This window comes from Ambystoma mexicanum, chromosome 13 (assembly GCF_040938575.1).
Source record: "Ambystoma mexicanum isolate Mex_15411 chromosome 13, UKY_AmexF1_1, whole genome shotgun sequence".
Lineage (NCBI taxonomy): Eukaryota > Metazoa > Chordata > Amphibia > Caudata > Ambystomatidae > Ambystoma > Ambystoma mexicanum.
In genome coordinates, this window is record NC_090938.1 from 529,214,485 (window position 1) to 529,235,381 (window position 20,897).

The 20,897-nt window shown below is 46.5% G+C and overlaps 1 protein-coding gene across 2 annotated transcripts in view; it reads left to right on the plus strand.

Annotated features, from left to right (window-relative positions):
- Positions 1-1,193: 1,193 nt before the first annotated feature.
- DCAKD (dephospho-CoA kinase domain containing) overlaps positions 1,194-20,897 on the plus strand; it is a 196,688-nt gene continuing 176,984 nt past the window's right edge. The window contains exon 1 of one of the 2 annotated variants that reach the window (XM_069634239.1): positions 1,194-1,271. The gene's annotated coding sequence lies outside the window, so the exon portion shown is untranslated. Of the gene's footprint in view, positions 1,308-20,897 lie in introns of both variants that reach the window. The other variant, XM_069634240.1, reaches the window with a different exon arrangement.

Here is a 20,897-nt window from a genome sequence, read left to right on the forward strand (position 1 = left end):
TGCACAAGGTACAAATACAGTCACAGTACCTTTCACCAGGATTCCACATCCAATCACCCCAGGCTACTTGCGCAGCTCCACCTCCATCAGCTGCAGGCTTCTCCTTTCCATTCCAGATACAAACAGCACAGCACCACACCGGAGCTTCACCTCCGTGCTCCTGGTCCCAAAAGCACAATAGCAACCAACATGCTTTTTCTTTTCACTGCAACCCGTTTACCACTTCGGTGCTCCACAGCTCCTCCTCACAGCTGCCTTGGCACCGAAGCCTCCACCTTGCACAGCAGTCCAGCACCTCTCCTTACACTGCACCCGTCACTGCAGCGGGCCACGGCAAAAAGCAGCGCGGGACCACCCCAGCAGGGGACCCAGCCACATGCAAGTCAGACACACGCAGGTCAGCAAACCCTTTGTCGCCCGTTAACTCGAAGAATGTATGAAAATAAGCACACACAGGACACAAGGAACCGCAGCCTCTTTCACCAAGGAAAAACTTTAATTAGAGGTGTATCTGCTTTAAATATGCACCTCCAGATCCACGTGTCCATGCAAACATTGGTCTGATCCAATGGGCACATGCTTCCTACCACTAGCCAGTGGCAAACTTATGCTGGAAATTCGTACCCAAATGCATCTGTCTGCATAAAACACATATCCCCATCTGCTGTACATACATATCCCCATCTGATGCACATAACAAATCCTCCAACCCCCCCCCCCCTCTCCAGTGGGGAGGATAACTATTCCCTGTACTGTTCACTGGGACAGTGGAAGTTCCATTGGGAAGAGAGGAAGCTGCCTGGCTTCATAAAACACATCTCCCCCGGGCAAATCGCCCATCTGCATGAGAAAACCCAAAATAGAACAATCCGCCTGTACTTTAAGTAAATCTCAACCCTGATGCACATTATAAACCCCCAAAATACACAGAAATACCCCCTTCCCAATATTGCCCCTCAGCATTAAACTAACTATCAACACGAGACAACTTTAAGACTTACGATAAACCAAATTCAAGCAACAAATAACAATCAACTATACACTATACGAAACCTGATTTGTACCAGAGGAATCTCTCCCATTGATTCCTGCAATGCCTTGCCTTGCCTTCCCGCACGTGCAAAGAAGAACGTTTCAGAGCACGTGGTGCAGAGCAGACCACGTGGTGACGTGTAGGTGAAGCGTTGCTATGGTCCGTTTCTCGAATAGGAAGTAGAAACTATCCTTTACGAAACGCTCATGTCCTGAAACCTGATTGCAGGCAGCATCAGGTGAGTGGATGGGCTCCAGCGCCTGTAGTGAATTTTGTAAGCATTTCTTTTAGCATCCTTTAAATTAGACGTTCTCACCCCTTTGTTATATTGTTAAGAGGAGCCCTTTTGCAAGCTCTGGAATTGCACGTTGGAGCTGTAATTCGTTGTTTTGTACTTATCACATGTTGAAATTAAGCATTGTAAGTACGTGACTTTCTAAACATCTGGTTTTGAAATTACAGAGGGCAGCTTGTTGTTGGTATCGTATTACACAGTTGTGGACACGGAAAACATTTGGAGGGGGTCCCACAAGGGCCGGGCAGTGGGGGGCAGGTTTTGAGGGGGCGGGGCTAGCAGGTGATTGCGCTGTTTTCAAACTTATTTTGATCGGCAATCTCTTTCATGCTGCTTCTTTTCCACTTTTTAAAAAAAACTTTCATGGCTGTGGTGCACCCAAAATATGTTATCATTACAATAAAGCGTTTTTATCAAACTGGATTCCTCGCCCTTGGTTATTTATTTATTTATTTATATTGCACGCCAGATCCAGGGGTATCAGGCCGCAGTGTTTACAAGAAGGTTATCAGTGCAGGTTACAAGCGACAAGAATACAAATCAAGAAGTAAAGCAGATACAGTTGCAGAGTATCATTACAGAAATAAGCAGTACAGGAACAGAAATACTATGCGGATAGGATGAAAAAAAGCTCTGGAGGCTATTTACAAAGCGTAGACTATGAGAAGAGCTTAGTGGTTACTTAACAACATGACTCCTTTTTCACCCTCACTTTTTTATGTATGCTGTAATACCTCAGCTTTGCAACACTGTAAATAAAAATGCAGATTAGATTAGCTCAGACAAAAGTGGGGCCTCAGAGATTTAATCTGCCCTGTGCGAGTTCTGTGTGTGAACAGTGCTCTCGCACGGGGAGGTCAGATCGGATCACCTTTGCGTGCTTGGCAACGTGCCTGCCGCCAGGGCCGGGTGATCGCCCGGGGCGCAATGCACCACCAGGGTGCGATTAGCCCCCCCCGCCACAATAGGTCGGGGAGTCTCCCGAGCTGGCATAATGGGAGAAGGTGCGGCAGGCGTCCTTTTGTTATTAAATGCGCCCGCGGCGACAGAGCACATTTAATAACAATAGGGCACCCTATTCACATGATTACCTCCTCGCTCTGACGCAGGAGCGAGGCGGTTTGCATTGCAATAGGGCGCTCGTGGCCTAGAATAGGGGCTATTGCAGTGATTAACCCCCTGCGAGGCGCCAGAGCGAGGAGGTAAAAAAAAGTGGCGAATCCCCGCCACCCTGTCCCCTATTGACCGGGGGGGGGGGGGCGCCAATTCGCCCAGGGCACTGCTGCTGATGTTCATTGTAATCTGCTGCGTGGATGCAACCTGCAGGCATGGCAAACTACTTACCTGGACCTGGCGTGTGTGAGGCCGCGAGCCTGGCTGCTAAACGACGGAAGTAGTACAAGGATGTTTATCTTTAAGGAGACCTTTGGCCTGGTGTCCTGCTGTGTGACATACATGAGGGGTGGGGTGGTGGGGTCTGGTGGAGCCAGACACCGCTCATGGCGCTAATGTGCTGGTCCGCCCCCTTACTCGAACGTAGCGGGTGAGCGTTTTTTTTTTTTTTAACAATCCAGCCGGCGCCAAGCGGTTACATGGCATGGGTTGTTTAGGGGTGACTCTGGACGGATCCCGAGATCTGGCTCTGGTGCCGGATCTCAGACCCGGTGAGAGCCCAATGGCCAGCGCTGTAGACAAAGTACCTGCTCCGAAGCTCATTTACGGTACAGTTCAGGCTCTGGAAGGCTCACAGACGCTCTCAGATGCAATGACTGCTGTGCAGCTACTACACAGACCCTGCTCTGGTATAAGTGACTACATATGTAATAATCAGGCCAGTTTCTTGACCCGGGCGAAGCAGGCGGCTGCCCGGAGCGCAATTGCCCCAGGGTGTGCAATTGCCCGGTCCCTTGAGTGCAACATTTCCCTGGGTGTTGGGCGCGATTGCCTTGGGGAGAGTAGCCGCAGCACAGTAGCGGCAGCTGCTGACTGGCAGTGGCATAGTGCTTGCGTAACGTTACAGAAGTCAGAGGCTCTCTGAACTTTCGCGCCACTTGAGGTGGGGGCATAAAAGGGTGCCCACCTTTGTAATGAAGCAGGAACAACACACCACAAAGGAAAAAAGACGGCTGTCTTTGAGCATTCCTGGCTTCCTGCCCCGACACTCCAATTGCTTTCTACCCGGACCCGTGTGCAAAGAAAGAAGACTGCATTGCCTCCCCGACTCGCTTGTGTGCAGAACTACTCAGAAAGAAGTAGGTAAAGCCCGATGCTTCTGTTGACATTTTAGAAAATGTTCCTTTAAACTGTGTACATAGCGGTCGGCTGGTGCTCAAACAGTAGTTTGTTCTGGACAAGAATGGGTAAATGGGAATATTTTCTTTTACACTTTCCTAGCCCAGATTTCTTTCCAACGTGTAGACGCCTGCCTCGGTTGGATCGAGTGCGTGTATTGCAATCGCTTTGCTGTGTTCCTGCTTCCCCTTTAGAACGTGTCCCGCACCTGAAAGGGTAAATGGCACAACGTAGCTTCACTCTGTCCTGTCCCAAAAAATATCTAAATGGCAGAAACATTTCTCAGTTAGAGTTGAAAGCGTTTATTGGAAGTTGCTGCTGTTCTGGGCACTTTCAGCCGTAACCTTTGGACAGGTTTGAAACTTGCTACTGTTTTCTGCAGTTCAGAGAACTTCATTTGTTTAGAATTAGGATTCGGGGCAGGAACATATGGAACTAATTACATTTCTTTTCATGATTCCATTGAAGTTTTACCCCCATGAAAATTTTTCTTCGTCCTGGCGGGAGTCCTTTCTCGCACTGAGTTGACTGCAGTGGTGCAGCTAGGATTTCTCGACAGGGTGAACCTGCCCTGTGTACACGTGTGCCTATGGTAAAGTTCCCCATAAATCAAGGGGAATATATTTGATGAGACGGTTTGTTTGCTTTTGCTCGGTCCAGTGGACAAGATCTTAGTTTGAGCTTTGATGGTAAATCTTTATTTCATTGTTTAGAACAGCAGAATGGTACTCCTTTCATCGGCAGGGCAAGGATGATGGGCAGAAAGGTTCTGGCCAGAATTCCAAAACACATGCAGTGCAAAGATCTCTGGAGGTTTACGTGCATGGACAGATGTAAATGTTTTCTGCTGCACAACTGTAATTTGCATACAAAGTAACTCTGAAGTGTGAATATTTGACCACTAGTAATGCAGTGAGATCAATGCCCACTTTTTGTCACATGCTTTTTTTCACACTCTTGTTTCTTTAAAATAGGCAGAAGAAGCACTCGAATCCACTTTTACAGGGAGCTGCCATCTTTATGCGTTTCATTTTGCATTCCTGTAAAGGTTATATAAACAGGCCTACAAGTACCAGAATGCAATCTGATATGAGGTTTATTTTTTCAGTCCAGAAATTGGACTACTTGAGATCCTGTCCTGTGGGTTGAATTACTTTGAAAAATTCGACACAGGCCCCTGAAGGCCATGTGAGGTGGACGGATGGTATAGTAAATAGGTTCCAGTTCTATTTAAAAGGGTTTCTGCAATTTAATAAGTGACCAAATGTAAGGTGTCTTTCACTGTAAGAGATTATGCCCAGCTGGTGTAAGGCTCAAATAAGGACGGCCATGCAGACAGAGTGAAAGAGATTAAAGTGGGACAGAAAATGAGGTAGTCCGGCATCTTGGTGAGTTGTTGCCTTTTAGATCGTATTAGGCTATGTGGGTGGTGCACTCTGGATGTCGGCATAGTATTGGTTCTCTGTATGTTTATGAGTGTGACTAGTCCAAGATCTGTGTGACTAGTCCAAGATCTGGTGTAGAGGCGTCAGTTATGTAGGAAGAGCAATAAGGGAAGAGGGTTAGTAAAGTCGGTCAGTTTGTTGTGATCTCTCTGGGGCGACCCTTTGGATGCCGTTTGATGGTATCTAGCCAGGTTCTTGTTTGCAGTTCTTTGGCCACTCTCGCCTCCTCTCTAGTTTGTCTGCAGTGTTGTTGTTGCTGATGTCCCTTCTAGGTTGTCATTGTCTGCTGAATAGCCAGGTTTTGAGCAGTTTCCTGAAGGTGATGTGGTCTTCTGTGGTTCTAATTACTTTGGGCATGTTGTTTCAGGTGTTAGCAATGAGATGTGAGAACGCTGTTCCGACGAAGATCCTTTTTTTTTTTGTGGTGTTTTGCCTCTATTTGTAGGTCGTTGCTGGAACTTAGTTCCCTTACTGGGCGTCACCGCTAATCTTGTCTTGGAGGAATTTCGCTCCTTGTCTTTACATTGCTTTGTGGGTGATGCAGCGTGCTTTGAATCTGATGCACTTTTTTTTTACCGGTAACCAGTGTAGGGTTTTCAGTGCTGGAGTGATGTGGTCTCTTCAGTTTAGTCTTAGTAGGATCCTGGCTGCTGTATTGTACACCCTTGGGGGTTTCTTGGTGAGTCTTTCTGGCATTCCTAGGTAGAGGCTGTTTGCGTAGGTAATTCTTGTGAGTATCTGTCATCCGCAATCGCTACCGCGGGTGGCGGCTCCTTCCACGTTGGAGGCTAACCGGCAGGTAGATAGGTTTTAGTCCCTCTTTTGTGTCTGGTAACAAGTCATGGCCAATCACAGCACTGCCGGGTGTTTATCTGCCCTTCTAGCCCGGCAGTCGCTGCGTTTCAACCCATTGCTGGTTCTTGCACCAGCGGCTCTGGTTTTTGCGCTCCCAGCGTTTGCCCTCTGCTCGCCTCGGCGTGTGGCGGGTTTTCTCTGTTTGCTTTTCCCTTCTCCTTGGGATAAGTTCCTTCTACTTACCTGACGGCCGTTTCAGTGGTGACCTTCTTTTCTGCAGCCTCTTCCTTGCCGATCCCTCGGCACTACTTCGCTTTTTCCTTCTAGTCTCGCCGCTCCGGCGGCAGGCGTGTTTTTCTCTCCTCTTTGCCGCTCTTTTCTCTCGCGGCTCTCCAGTTTTCCCTTGTTTTCTCTGTCCATTGTTTTCTCTCCTGTATTTTCTCTCTTTCTTACCGTGCCTGGTAGGTCCTTGGGCCGGTGGTGGCTTCGGCTCCCTTCACCTCTCATTGGTGTCGCTTTGGACTTCTCTCCTGTGTTCAACCCTGTGGACCTCGCATCTGCTTCCAGTCCTACTGGTTACAAGCTTGGATCTTCACCTACCTCATTGCCAGCAGTATCCTAAGGGTTTTTTCCACGTGTGGGTTTTTTCCCTTTATTCCGGCCTGTTCCCGGTAACGGGGCCCCAGGATGGCTGTCTATTCAGTTGTCACTGTGGCTTCTCACCGAGACAGGCAAGTGCTACCTAAAAAAGAACGGGACTACCTGAGCCGGCGGAATCTACAGAACGCAGGCAACTCTGAAGACTCAGGTGAGGAAAGTGTGGAGGGACGGGAAGAAGAAGGGGTTCTGCAGCTTACACAGTCACAGATTGAAACGCCATTAAGGACCAAGATGTCAGCCGAAGAACAAGTTCAGGAGTTATGGAAGGCTTTTCAGGCCATGTCACTGGAATTACAGGGGGTCAAGACAGAGAATGCCCTGCTAAAACAGATGGTAGCGGTCCGGGAACCCTCACATCCCCCGGAATTGCCTCCTATGGCTCTTTCGTCAGGAAGATTTGATGGCTCACCTAAGAGGGTAAAGGAATTCCTGGAGGCCTGCAATGTGTACTTTACCTTCAGACCACACACCTTCTCCACGGACCAAGCCAGAGTAGGGTTTATGGTCTCAAATATGACAGGGAATGCTTTAGCCTGGGCTACTCCGCTAGTTACTAACAGTAATGCCGTTCTACAAGATTTCTCGGGTTTTCAAAACCTACTGAAACAGACTTTCGAGCGACCCGAACTATCTTTTACTGCATGTGAGGAACTGCTGGATGCACGACAGGGTGCTCTAGATGTGCTGTCATACATCTCCTCCTTTAAGACACTGGCAGCAGGAGCGGGATGGTCCGAACAAGCACAATATGCGGTATTCCGGAGAGGGTTGAGAGATGAGATCAAGGATGAACTAGCCAGATCCCCACGCTCTCCTACATTTCCGGACTTACTTGCTGCCGCTCTCCACATCGAGTACCGTCTCCAAGAGAGAAGGACAGAACGCAGAAAGCAAAGAGGATCAGGAAATCCCATTAACCCTCCTTCACACTCTCCCTCTGGACGTTTCTCTTCTACTCAGAGCGAAGAACCGATGCAAATCGGAGCTACCAGAGCACCTCTGTCATCAGCAGAGAGAAGGCGAAGAAGAGAAAAAGGATTGTGCGCCTATTGTGGTTCCGATCAACATGTACTGAAGGATTGCTCTGAGGTTCCGGAGAGGAAGGCGGGAAACGAATACCCTCGGCGTCAATAGGGACGGGCAGCCGAGGGTACTCCGATCTTTTTCAGCGTCCCTATGTCACACTTTCGGTGTCGGCTTCAGAATCCCAAGAGGATTCCAGACTGATGGTACTATCAGTTACCTTGAATCTAAATGGAAGACTGGTGGAAACTTTAGCCTTATTGGATTGTGGAGCGGCAGGGAATTTTGTGGACACTCTGTGGGCTGACAAGATGGGGCTCACTCGGATAGTTCGGAAGGTGGGTCAGAAAGTGGAAGGAGTGGACGGTACACCTTTGTCGTCTGGACTAATCACACATACCACCGAACAACTCTCTGTGGTCATCAACCAACACACAGAGGCCCTGCAGTTCGACATTATTAGAGCCGCACATTTCCCCATAATCCTAGGCATTCCTTGGCTGCGCAGGCATAACCCGTATATCAACTGGACGGAAAATCGACTAAGTTTTTGTTCTACGTACTGTTCGGTCAATTGTCTTCCTCCCAATACCAGGGAAGATCAACAGTCAGTTAGGGTTCTCTCCAAAGATCTTGTAGGTATTCACGCGCTTCCTCATTTTTGTGCACAATTCTCCGGGGTATTCCAAGAGAATCTTCACGCTCAGCTACCTCCTCATCGGCCAGAAGACTGCTCAATCGATCTCGAACCTAATGCACTGGTTCCATTTGGGCGCATGTTCTCTCTCTCTCAGGCCGAAAAGAAGGTATTAAGAGTCTATCTGGATACCAACTTGGAGAATGGTCTTATTCGACCTTCGAAGTCACCAGCTGGCGCCTCCCTGTTCTTCATCAAGAAAAAAGACACGACTGATCTCAGACCATGTATCGATTACCGGGGCCTCAATAAGGTTACCATCCGTGATCGGTATCCCATGCCACTCATAACCGACATTATTGAGGCGGTACAAGGGGCTCGAATCTTCACCAAATTGGATCTCAGGAACGCATATCATCTGCTTCGCATCACTGATGGGGACGAATGGAAGACGGCTTTTCGAACTCCTTACGGTCTTTTTGAGTACAGAGTGATGCCTTTCGGTTTAGTGAACGCACCGGCTGCATTCCAGAGATTCATGGACAGGCTATTTTCAGATCTGCTGTCGGTCTCGGTGATAATATACCTCGACGACATTCTGATTTTCTCCCCTAACATGGAGGAACATATTCAACACGTCACACAGGTTCTGTCTCGTCTTCAGGAAAATCAGTTGCTGGTCAAGGGCGGGAAGTGCACATTTGCAGTACCCTCGGTTCACTATCTCGGATTCATTCTTTCCGAAGAAGGGGTGGCCATGGACCAAACCAAGGTTGATGCTATCCTTGATTGGCCAGCTCCTACTTCGTTCCGAGAAGTCCAGAGATTCTTGGGATTAGCGAATTACTACCGCAGATTTATCTCAAACTTTTCGGAGGTAGTATACCCGATTACGCGCCTACTCAAGAAGGAGGCCGTTCCATTTTTTTGGTCTGATGAGGCAGAGAAGAGTTTCGATTCTCTCAAGAGATTGTTCTGTACTGCCCCCATTCTCCAGCATCCTGATCAATCACAACCATTTGTTTTGGAGACCGACGCTTCTGCGGTAGCTGTAGGAGCGGTATTGCTCCAGATCATCCTAGGAGTGGAACACCCCGTGGCATACATGTCAAAAACTCTTTCTCCTAGCCAGCTCAACTATTCGGTACTGGAGAAAGAACTCCTGGCCATGAAACTTGCCTGTGAAGAGTGGCGCCATCTCCTACTAGGAGCCAGACATCCATTTCTGATTAGGACCGACCTTAAGAACCTCAAGGTACTACAAGATTTGGAGTGTTCAAATTCCAGGCAGGCCAGATGGGCCCATCATTTTGCACAGTTTGAATTCCAAGTCTCGTATATCCCGGGATCACAGAACAGTCTAGCGGATGCCTTATCCCGCAAAGACTCCACCAAGGAACATCCGGAAATCAAGAGGGAGTCCATGTTCAAACGCAACCAAATCCTAGCCTTTGTTGGCTCTTTCCTTAAAGAGGTGAAAACTGCCCTCATTCAGGAAAAGCCCCAACTATCCCTACGTATTACCTCTCCTTTTCAACAAAGAGGTGGCTGGCTTTTCTACAAACAGAAAATGTACATTCCCAAGGGTCCTCTTCGTTCTAGAATCCTGAAGTGGAGTCACGACTCTCGCTCGGCCGGACATAGAGGGGCTGAGAATACCTTTGAGCTCCTCTCTAGAACGTTTCTTTGGCCAAACACTCGAAAGGAGACATACAAGTATGTCAAGGCTTGTCCAATTTGTGCCAGAGCCAAATATCGCCTGGGAAAACCGTTGGGTCTACTCACTCAGGTCGAACTCCCAACGCGCCCCTGGGGTCTCATATCTACCGATTTCATTGTCGATCTGCCGGTATCGGAATCCTGTACCTGCATTATGGTCACGGTAGACGCCTTTTCTAAGTTGGCACATTTTTCTCCTCTTCCAGGTCTGCCCACTGCGGCTAAGATGGCGGAGGTCTTCTCTCGAGATATATTCAAGCTACACGGTCTCCCCGATAAGATAATCTCGGATCGGGGAAGTCAGTATATCTCGAAGTTTTGGACTGCCTTCTGCAACCGTTTGGGCATTGAAAGAGCTCTGTCTTCAGGGTTTCACCCGGAGACCAATGGTCAAACGGAACGCCTGAATGCGACCCTGGAACAATACCTAAGGTGTTATATATCTCAACATCAAGACAACTGGGTCTCGCTGCTTCCCACGGCAGAGTACTCGTACAACAATACCAGGCATTCCGCTACAGGACTCTCTCCTTTCTTCTGCACTTACGGGGTTCACCCTCGTGCCGTGTTTCCGGAGGTTCCCAGCTACACCAACTCCCCGACGGTAGAAGAGGTATTAGGGAATATTAAGGAAGCCCAGACTTCAGCCATGCGGAGTCTAGAGGTCAGCAGAAGACGGACAAAATCCTGTGCCGATCAACATCTGAAAGAATGTCCAGTATGGAAGCCAGGAGGTCAGGTGTGGTTGTCCACCCGGTTTCTGCCCAGATGGACAAGGCCTTCTAAACTGTCTCCTCGTTTTCTTGGACCTTTCACTATTCTCTCTAAAGTCAATCCTGTAGTTTTTCGCCTTCAGCTTCCCTCCTCTCTTCGCCGCATTCATCTGGTTTTTCATTCCTCGCTTCTCAAACCTTACTGTCCCGATCTTCACCATAGAATCATTCCCAGATCTATCCTAGCACGGTCCTCGGAGCCTGATGAGTATGAGGTATCTAAGGTCCGTGATTCCAGGTATTATCGCGGACGTCTTGAGTACCTGCTGTCTTGAAGGGATACCCTGAGTCGGAGGACTCATGGGAACCGGCTTCTCAGGTTCATGCACCAAGGTTGTTGGCTACTTTTCACCGCTGCTATCCAGGGAAGCCTGGGGCGGTTAGGAGGGGAGGGGGGTCATACTGTCATCCGCAATCGCTACCGCGGGTGGCGGCTCCTTCCACGTTGGAGGCTAACCGGCAGGTAGATAGGTTTTAGTCCCTCTTTTGTGTCTGGTAACAAGTCATGGCCAATCACAGCACTGCCGGGTGTTTATCTGCCCTTCTAGCCCGGCAGTCGCTGCGTTTCAACCCATTGCTGGTTCTTGCACCAGCGGCTCTGGTTTTTGCGCTCCCAGCGTTTGCCCTCTGCTCGCCTTGGCGTGTGGCGGGTTTTCTCTGTTTGCTTTTCCCTTCTCCTTGGGATAAGTTCCTTCTACTTACCTGACGACCGTTTCAGTTTCAGCGGTGGCCTTCTTTTCTGCAGCCTCTTCCTTGCCGATCCCTCGGCACTACTTCGCTTTTTCCTTCTAGTCTCGCTGCTCCGGCGGCAGGTGTGCTTTTCTCTCCTCCTTGCCGCTCTTTTCTCTCGCGGCTCTCCAGTTTTCCCTTGTTTTCTCTGTCCATTGTTTTCTCTCCTGTATTTTCTCTCTTTCTTACCGCGCCTGGTAGGTCCTTGGGCCGGTGGTGGCTTCGGCTCCCTTCACCTCTCATTGGTGTCGCTTTGGACTTCTCTCCTGTGTTCAACCCTGTGGACCTCGCATCTGCTTCCAGTCCTCTTCACCTACCTCATTGCCAGAAGTATCCTAAGGGTTTTTCCCACATGTGGGTTTTTTCCCTTTATTCCGGCCTGTTCCCGGTAACGGGGCCCCAGGACGGCTGTCTATTCAGTTGTCACTGTGGCTTCTCACCGAGACAGGCAAGTGCTACCTAAAAAAGAACGGGACTACCTGAGCCGGCGGAATCTACGGAACGCAGGCAACTCTGAAGACTCAGGTGAGGAGAGTGTGGAGGGACGGGAAGAAGAAGGGGTTCTGCAGCTTACACAGTCACAGTATCAGGGATCTGAGTATTTGTAGGAGGAAGAAGCATTTTTTTGCGATTGCGTTGACTTGCGGTTCCTGTGATAGTCCGTTGTCCATGAGTATTCCTATGTTGGTTACTACATTGGTAGTATCTGGTTGCGTTCCCATGCCGATTGGCCAGATCAATTGTGGGTTCCCTCCGTTGAACCCTCCGTTGAACCCTGCGGGTGAGAGCATTATTTCCATTTTTGCCAGGTTCAGTTTGAGGTTGTTCGTTGTTATCCAGTTGTATATGTCTGTGAGGCAGTTGTTGGTGGTTGTTATTTTGTTCCCGTGTTCTGTTTGTTTTCACAATCAGTTATGTCGTGTGCGTAGTTGTAGGCAGTAGTCCGTAGGATCGAATGATTTTCATCAGTGGGCACATGTAGATGTTGAAAAGAAGAGGGGAGAGGCTAGAACCCTGTGGGACTCTCTAGGATATATTTCTGTTGTTTGAGGACAACAGTGGTAGGTAGGTTATTTCGGTTCGGTTTATTCGGAATAAGGTAATCCACTTTAGTCCATCAATCTTTTTATTAGGGTTGCGTGGCTGATTGTGTCAAAAGCCGCTGAAATGAACAATAGAAGGAGGGCCGATTGGGTGTCGTCTGCGTTTATTTTCAGGTCGTCCCATATCAAAAGAAGTGCTGATTCTGTTCCTCTCATCGGTCTGAAGCCAACTTGTGATTGGTTGAGTATTCCGTTTGTTTCGATGTGTTTCAGATGGATTTTGTAGACGTGGTTCTCCAGGATCTCTGCTGGGTAGAGCAGGTTGGCTATTGGTCTGTAGTTGCTGGGGGTCTTCTGCGCATTCTGAGCTTTTTTTATTAGTGGTTTGATGTATGCTGATTTGAAGGAGGACAGTACTATTCCTCTTTTGAGTGATACATTCATTAGGTTCCGGAAGCGTGTTGCTGGGGTTCTGTGGTTGAGGATTCCTTTGAAGACGTCTGGGGTCCTTTGGATATCCTGAAAGGTTGCTGCCCTTGATCAGTGTGGTGAAAGTTCCTCTGTGATTGGTTCTAGGTAGATGAGTTTTGCTTTAATCTGTGTTTCTTCTGGTGTCTGTGGTCCAGTGGTTGTATTTGCCCCCGCTAGGTTGATGGTCTCCTGTCTTGTGTCTATTTTTGCTCTCAGGTGGTTGGTGATTTTGTCACAAAGTGTTTGTGCAGGGGTGATGGAATTTTTGCAGGAAGAGTTTTTTTTTATCTCTGATGATTTTGAAGAGTTCTTTCTGTGAATTGTTTGACGATTCTATTCTTGTGGCGTAGTAGTTTTTGTTTGCTTTGGGGACTGTTGCTTTGTACCGTTTGAGTTGTGTTTGGTATTTTATTTGGTCTTGTCTGGTGTATTGTTCTCTCCATTTTGTTTCCATTTTGCAGTTGTTTTCTTGGAGTTTTTTCAGTTCTTCTGTGAACCATTTTGCTGCCAGTTTGTTTTGGTGTTGCTTTGAATGTTTTAGCTGGTGCTAATTGGTCAGGGGCCATGGCGATCCAATTGTTGAGTGTGTCTTCTGTTGTATCTATGTTTGTATCGGTGGGATCTCTGAGTTCTATCTTTATTAGGAGGGATTCATAGTCTTCCGCGTTGGTTGTGATGATTCGAGTTGCTCAGGTGTGTTTTTTGTGTATAGTTGCGATTCCGCCTCCTCTTCGGTTTTCTCTGTTGGCGTTTATTCATTTATAATTTTCAGGTATTGCTTGGTTCGCAATGGCTTTATAGTTGTCTGATAGCCAGGTTTCTGTAAGGAAGAGCACGTCTGTGCCTCCTTCGCATAGGAGGTCATTGATTTCTGTTGGGTGGTTTGCCATGGATCGAACTTTGAGGAGGCTGCAGTGTAGTTTGCTTGATTTCCATTTTGTGTAGTTGTTAGTATTGTTTGTTCTGACCATTGTGTTGTTGGTTGGGTTTCTGTTTCAGGTGGGGTTTTTCCGGTTGAGTCTTTTGGGCGGGGTGATTCTTTGCTGATCAGTCTCTTTGTCGAGTAGACTGATAAGGTTTATGGCGTTGTTGGTTCGTTCCGGGTGGTAAATAGGGTAGCTACCCCTCTGTTCTAGACTTGGTGATACACGGGGTGTAGTGTGATGGATTCCAGTTTGTTCCTTGTTCTGGTTGGGCCCTGCCTCTGGCTCCAGTGTGCCTGGAAGGACAGGATGTGAGGGAGGGTCCCGAAACTCCCCTGTCCTTTGTCTCTAGGAATGCCTGAATGCAACCAGTCCTGATTGGCTGGCTGGCTGTCGTTTTAGGACAGCCACCCTGCTGTGTGATTGACAGGGTAGGCTGTTCATGAATGGAAGAAACCTGCTTAAAAGGCGAGGGTTTTGGGACTAGAGGCAGAGTCGACACCTGGGAGAAGCACCCGATGAAGAAACTGTGAACAAAGCTTGCTGCATCCTCCTGGACCTTTGAATTGCCTGGTGAAGCCCTGCTGCTGTGCTGAAACTCCTTTTTCAATTCGACAGAGAAGCTCCAGAATGGACGACTTCTCCTCTTCGGTTAGTGGGACCAACTAACCCACAGACGAACTCCACTGGACCATCTTTCCTGTCTGGCTGTACTTCTTCATTGCTGCAAGAACCGAGTGCCAGGGGCCGAGTAATCTGTAGTCGAATGAAATGTGTGAAATCCGGCTAGAAGCTCCAGGAGTCTCCTAAGGACCCCCCAGAAGTAGGACAACCAGAGCTCGAGTTACCTCACCAAAGTGCAGGATCCAAGATGTGAAGGAAGCCCAACCGGTATCCGAGATCCACGACGGTGCTGTCTACTAAGCGCTGAAACCGTGAAGTGCCGCTGAACCGAAAAGAGCCTGTAGCTGCCAACGACCTCCCAAGTATCGCCGCAGGAGCCCTACAGATGTCCTCCCTCTTGTCCCCATTACTGAGGCTCAGGAACACTGGGTCTGCATCGCTGTAGCAGGATAGAAGCCAGCTGGACCACTCTTCTTCAAACCAGAGGTACTGTTTATACTTGGGGTACTTACCTCACTGTCTTGTAGCTGTGTTTTCTCCGTTGGGAATTGCAGTGGCCTACTTTTAGAGTTGATTTCAACTCTGTTTTCACAGGCTTAACAGCTTGTGACCCTACAAGTGATTTTCTAACAAACTCTCTAACTTTGTGCAAGACATTTGAGTCTAAGAAGTGCCTCAGCTCCATAGTCTGTTTCAAATTGACTTTGACTGTCCTGGCCTCGTGCAGACTCTTCTAGCCCATTGACTTTGATATTGTTTGTCCCTCACAGGTGGTAACTTGTTTTAGACTGTTACCACTGGGAAAGGCTTGTCTAGATGTCATTGGAAGATTTAGTTGTCCTCACATATACTGAGAATTTATTTGACCTTTTTCCTTCCTCAAATCTTTCCTTTCTGCAACCTCAGAATCTGCAGTGCATTTACTGTCCTTGTGATTGAAGTCACCCCAGGGTGTATGAATGTGTAAGAGTCATATCCAAAGATTATCCACTAACTTGCTATGAATCTGAAGTATATTTACATTGTTAGATGAATTGCCTTTCTAAAGAACGCCTATTTAAAAATTGATGTCAATTAAATAAATAACTATTGCAAGTGTTACTTGGCTACTTGTATTTACAGATTTCATTTGTACAGCTCACATTTATCCCTCTTGAGATAGGCCTGGCTGCTCAGTCACACTACCAACCTGTGTAGTACAGACCTATACCAAAAGGTGGGTTACCTAATACCAAGCAGACAAGTGTTGTGTAGTCTCACACACTGGGACTACACCAATTCTTACCTAACAAGTCAGCATGGTAATGTATTGATTGTGAGGGTGCTGGGTTCCTGCGTTTGACTGGGATGGCAAAGGATTCTCACCCAGGGGCTGCATGCTATGTTTAGGCCTCTTTTTTCCACTTTGGCCCAACATAGTCTCAAGCTTTACCCATGCCATGTTGGGGATTGTGATGGTGGTGGGTGCCTAATTTTGACTGGGATGGCAAAGGATTCTCACCCAGGGGTTGCATGTTATGTTTAGGCCTCTCGCTTCCGCCCAACATAGTCTCAAGCCTAACCCTAGCCACAGTTGGGTGTCATTCAGCATAAGTGCAACTAAGCAAAAGCGGAATGACCATCTCTATTGGCCCGCATATCATCCTACAAACTCTGATGTTCTGAAGTAATCAGTAAGTCATCCCCAAATCATCAAGAACAAACATTTTTCATGGCAATGCTCTTGAAGTAATCAGTAGGTCACCTGGAAGTGCCTCTTTGCCTCGCTCGCTGCTTGTTGTAGACTACTGCTACAGACTTTAATTTGCTCCTTCTTCCTATGTGTAGAATTCACTGTTGTATGGCTAAATATCTGAAGCCCTGCCCCTTTAGGGCATGAAGGAGTTAAAACTGTGGCCGTGGGCGCACCAGGCGAAGTATCTGGAAGTACCTCTTTGCCTCACTCGCTGCTTGTTGTGGACTACTGCTACAGACTTTAATTTGCTCCTTCTTCCTATGTGTGGAATTCGCCGTTGTACGGCTAAACATCTGAAGCCTCGCCCCTTTAGAGCGTGAAGGAGTTAAAACTGTGAGCGCGCGCGTGGGCACCAGGCGAAGTACCTGGAAGTACCTCTTTGCCTCTTCGCCGCGAAGTCACGGTGGGGTGGTGGAGAGATACAGGTCCAGGGACTTACTGCTAAGTCCTGTTGGCTTTCTTTCCTCTTTTTTCTTTAAGATGTTACAGTTTAAAGTGCCTACCTTGAAAACAGGCATGCCTGCTATTCCAAATCCATTGGAAAGAGCGCCCAGACAAAGGTCTCAGTCACTCAGCTCACGGAAATGACCTTTAAGTCATTCGACATCCACGCCAACGGAGAAACGAATATGTAAGGCTAAAAAACATGACTCTAAACAAGCGCCGTCGCATGACATACGCAAATTCTGCAAGGACGCTCAACCTGCGACTCCTTTGAGAACAAATGCAGTAAGTTTGTTGTCCTCCTCTAGCATGTTGCCTCACTCTTTGGTGCCAATGGTTATGGACAAAAGTCAATCACCCATAAGTATTCTTGATAAGTGTCCTAACGCTTTGTCACAAATTTTGATAGAAGAAACCCCTACATTGCCTACTACTACCCAAAAGGAGAGGGCATAGGGGTTGCCTCTAATTCTTCATTGACTGACAGTGCCCTTTTGGAGAATGCTCCCACTGCTGAATTGTGTAAAAATAACATACAGTGCTCAAATGTGCCGCCTGATGTAGCCATAATTGATTTAGATTCCAGTGTCTCTCGATTCTCGGCTCACTGCTTATCTCAAAATCTATCAGGTTCTCCCATTTTGTTTGATGAAAATGGAAATTCGAACTCTGAGTCAGTGGCCTCATTTTATGCGCCTAGACCACGGAGAGCGATTGGCCCCATATTGGACCTCTCTATCCCGTTACAAGTGGATTCCGCTTCCAAATTATTAGAACTAACATTAAATGCCATTAATTTGACGATGCTCTCATTAAGTAAATTATATGAGTCTCTTGATAAAAAATGTACATCTCAATCTGCACAAATCGAAAAAATTCTGTCATGGCAAGAAGAAACAGGTATTTGGTTTAGCCGAGTCGAGAGAAGTCCAGGTTGAATCAACTGTGAGTGTTATGTGTGCTACGGTCTCCTGTCAAACCTCATTATGTGTAGACACTCAAACAAATGAGCCTGACATAGCACAATTGCTAGTACATCCTAAATTACGCCTCTCGATACCACTGCATGACGGAATTATTTATGAAATGCCCGTACAACCGGGTGTAGACTCAAATCCGAAACCCCTCACTCAACCTGTGATGTTGACAGCTTCTAAAAACACATATACAATTTTTGCGAATGCGACTAAAAAGAAACCTCGAATTCCTGCCCATACAAAGTTGCCCAAAAATCAAAAGGACTTGAAGAAAAATACCTCAACAAATACGAAACAATTTTTAAAATCCATTAAATTACCTAATAAAAGTTCTGTAATAGTTTCTAGTGCCGTTTCAAAAAAATATCAGCTACAAGCTCAAGCTAGAGCTAGTCTCCAATTGGCTACCGCAATAAGGAGAGCATTCCTTATGCTCCATTGGATGAATTAGTTGAAGCTGTTTCTGCATGTGAATTAGCTAAGAGTAGTTCTGATGCAACTCCTTCACCTAGAAAGGTCCTACCTATCAAACTTGCCTCTAACCCACCGGCGAATCTAGATCCCATTGACCTTCATCGTCAGGAGATTAGGAGAGCGGTGGAGGCCTATATGGCTGGACATCCACTACTCCCAATAGTGGACAGACCCAACATACTTGAAGGTCAGCCCATGAATGCTGGGAAGGCAGGAAAACAAGCTGATAGACAAGATCTGTCGAATAAAGAGGCCCTAGCGTTAAGGCCCAGTGCTCGGATAGCTGATGTTGATGGCGGAAGCACAAAGCCTGATCAGCCATGTGGGAGTGCAGTTATTCCAGAGACGGAAGTAGTAACCCCTAGCTCCGAACTGCACTCAACACATGGACAAAGAATGTTCCCTGTTAGCTGACCTAGCGCCAGATATAATCCAGCTTATTCAATCGGTGTTGGTCACAAATAGGGAAATAAGCTTACCATTGGGTGGCTCTCGAAATAAACAAGAGGAGCAGACAATGAAAAATGACAAAAAGATCTCACAACCTTTAAAACGGCCTGCATATTACCTAAATCTGGAATGCAGACCAAGTTCATGTATGCAATATGATCTAAATCGGCGTCCTGTTTTGGCTATATTCTCGGACATTCCTCAACTTGAGGATATTGCCTCAACTGATATTGCACTAGTGGAATTTCCAAATGTCTCTAGGCTGAATTCTGTTAGAATTTGGATGACCTCTTGAGTCATTCAAAATACAATATGGTTGGCCAAAAACCAATTATTCTCGCTGGGCTTTGAAATATCAATAGAGGCCTCTCTGTTAGCTGCCCCTAATAGCCTAAAGCCTGAATTGGCAAATAAGGGACAAGAGACCCTTCCCATCTCTAACAGAAATGTGCTCTTAAGAAATCAAAATATGTGTGTTTGCAAATGCCTTGAATCCTCTAATTAACTAGACGTGGCCTCATTGGACTTGGAGGTCTCTTTGCTTAGCTGTAACACCAGGAGATTTAAGCATTTATTAAATAACAATGAAAATTCTCTGGCTGGTTTCAATATTATACTTTTGCAAGAGACGTGGCTTACAGAAGTCCCGATATGGGACAACTATGACAACCATTTGAATGCCGCTAGTAAAACAAACTGAGGTAGACCAACATCTGGCCTACTTACTGCAATAAAACGGGATTCTGGTTAAAAATCAGAGCACTGGGCTACGCCAAACACCTTTATGCAACTGACAAAGGTATACATGAAATCGTACAAATGTGCTGTGATTAATTTGTACTGGAATCCAGTGGGAATATCTGATACTAGCTTCTTTAAAGATCTGAATCAAAAATTCGGGCTCCTGGTATGGAACCTATTCTACCCAGGAGGGTTAACTGAAGAACAAAGCACACAAGTGAATAGGTTCAAGAACACTTTGCTCATACACACGAAATCCCACCGTTTTTTATAAACTCTGCAGTTTCTTAAAGAAGGAAAAAAAATACTCATAAGAGTTGTATCGTAGAGAAAAATCTCTCGAACAAAAGTTGTTTTATATATGTTGGAACTGTGTGAATCAAGAACATAAAAGCACAATTCAAGGAGAAATAAGACATCAAAAATGGTTTGTTGGACCACAACGGAACAAACAAGGATATGTTTTCAACACATTGGACCAAAACCTTTTTTGGACAAAATCAAGAACAATGTGTATATAACAAACCCAACCTCTGTCAGGGTTTGTCAGAAATGCACAATTCAATAGTGTGAAGTTACAAAGCAAGATTCTTAAAACAACATAAAACTATTGCATGGACACAGATAGATAACTTGTGAAGTGCAATAGACTATTGCGGCCTGTTGGTTTTCGAAAGAGCTCAGTTTTTAATCGGTCTCCAGTCTTATAGATATGGAGATCCAGGAAATCTATTTGATGGTGATCCCAATGCATCGTAAACTTGATGTGGGTGTTTCTCAAATTTATCCAGGAGTGAAATTCTTGTAGTTCTGAAGGTGTACCCTGCCAGACGATGATTACATCGTCAATATATCTCTTCCATAAAGCGATGTTACCTAGGAAAGGGTTCTCTGGTGTAAAAACATAGTTTTCTTCGTACCTAGACATGTATAAATTAGCAATATCTAGGGCGAAGGTGGCGCCCATTCTTACACCCTTTACTTGCTTGTAAATCTGATTCTGGAACAGAAAGAAATTCTCTGACATAGCCAATCTCGTACATACGTCTGATTGTGGTCTCCCTCCCCTGCAGCAACAGAGGTCATTTTTCACAGAACCCGTCCTGATGATGGCCATATGAATGATGAGGCTCATCTAGCCCAACTCCCTACGGCCGAAACACCTGGTGTAGACGCACTACTTCCCTGAAATTACAGCATATTTATTGCTGTCCACATATGCAAATTTCTATCTGTGTCCCTGCAATTGTTTTATGTTGTTTTAAGAATCTTGCTTTGTAACTTCACACTATTGAATTGTGCATTTCTGACAAACCCTGACAGAGGTTGGGTTTGTTATATACACATTGTTCTTGATTTTGTCCAAAAAAGGTTTTGGTCCAATGTGTTGAAAACATATCCTTGTTTGTTCTGTTGCGGTCCAACAAACCATTTTTGATGTTTGATTTCTCCTGGAATTGTGCTTTTATGTTCTTGATTCACACAGTTCCAACATATATAAAAAAACTTTTGTTCGAGAGATTTTTCTCTACGATACAACTCTTATGAGTATTTTTTTTCTTCTTTAAGAAACTGCAGAGTTTATAAAAAAACTGTGGGATTTCGTGTGTATGA